Source organism: Octodon degus, unplaced genomic scaffold (assembly GCF_000260255.1).
Source record: "Octodon degus isolate 3935 unplaced genomic scaffold, OctDeg1.0 scaffold00122, whole genome shotgun sequence".
NCBI classification, from domain to species: domain Eukaryota; kingdom Metazoa; phylum Chordata; class Mammalia; order Rodentia; family Octodontidae; genus Octodon; species Octodon degus.
Window position 1 is genome coordinate 6,777,144 of NW_004524698.1, and position 1,472 is coordinate 6,778,615.

The window sequence follows — 1,472 nt, forward strand, 5'->3', positions numbered from 1 at the left end:
AACTGTTTTGAAACATTTAATTTTTAATTAATTAATACTTAATTTTCTGAATATTGTTTAATCTTAATTTTTGTTTTAAGATTTGTACTGTATCTTTGACTTACAATCTACTTAAAAGACATGGTATGATATTTTCTAATATTAGAAACTTTAAAAAGTATGTTTCAACTTTCCATTGACTTTATATTATTTCTTGTGTTTTACAAATACACACACATATATATACATGAAAAAATATGTGTATAACCCCACATAAGATTGATACTGTTTCATAGAAATCTTTAATGACCTTTTAAACGGGTTCACCTAAAATATTTTAATAGTCCTGCATAACTATCATTTTGAGAGCTCTTTATTCTTTATCCAGGACCATATAGCAACTTCTCTTGCCTTCTGAATTATGCTTTTTGTTATTTCCTATATGGTATGTCTGGAAGTATTGGAATATTTCAAGTTTGTATAACTGCAAAATATTTTACTTTTAGTTTTCAAAGGTATGTTTGCTAAGTATAAAATTCAAAGAGGACAGATCTTTTTTTCATTTAGTCCTTTAATTAATCTGACTTCTTGGTCTTTTTTTTTTTTTTTTCTTATGTGGAGTAAGATGCTATTTAATTTTGTTCTTCCATAGCTAATATTTTTAATGTATATGCTTCAATGATTTTTTTCTTTACAATTAGTTTTGGACAATTTCATTTTTGTGTATCTGGGTAGGATTTTATTCAAATTTCTTGTGTAAAAGGTTCATTTTTCTTGGAAATGTGGTTTCATAAGTTCAACTAAATTCAGAAATTTTAAATCTTTAAATATTTATTGCCTACCCTTTTCTACTTTGAGAATTTTAATTATATGAATATATTTTTCTTGATTTTGACATAGAGTGAACTATTATGACTGATCTGTAAATTCTTTCTTCTTCATTTTTGTTTGGACAATTTTTATTGTTACATTCATTTAAGTTTGTAAATAATTTATTTACAATGTGCAATCTATTATTAATTTCATGCTATGTATTCTTTTCAGAAATATTTCTCTAAAATTCACTGTCTACATCTTTTATCTTTCACATTTCAATATTTGTCTATAATTTTTAATATGATGTGTAATTATTGATTTTTCAATAAAGGTAAAAAATTATTTCAAGACATGTTTCATTAAATTATTCAGATTGACATCAAACTTGCAGTCCTCCTACCTCCTCCTCTCAAGTAGTTGGGATTGCTGGAGAGATAGCTCAGTAGAATAAGTGCTTGCCTGGCAAGCACAAGGGCATGAGTTCAATCCCTGGTTCCGCAAAAAAAAAAAAAAAAGAAAGAAAAGAAACATAGTTGGGATTATAGGTATACCCAACCACACTGGTCCAGTTGGTATTTTGATATGTGTGAACACTGGGTAGTGACTAAATCAGAGTGATTAGAATATTCATTGACTTAAACCTTTATAATTTCTTTTTTCTTTTTCTTTCTTTCTTT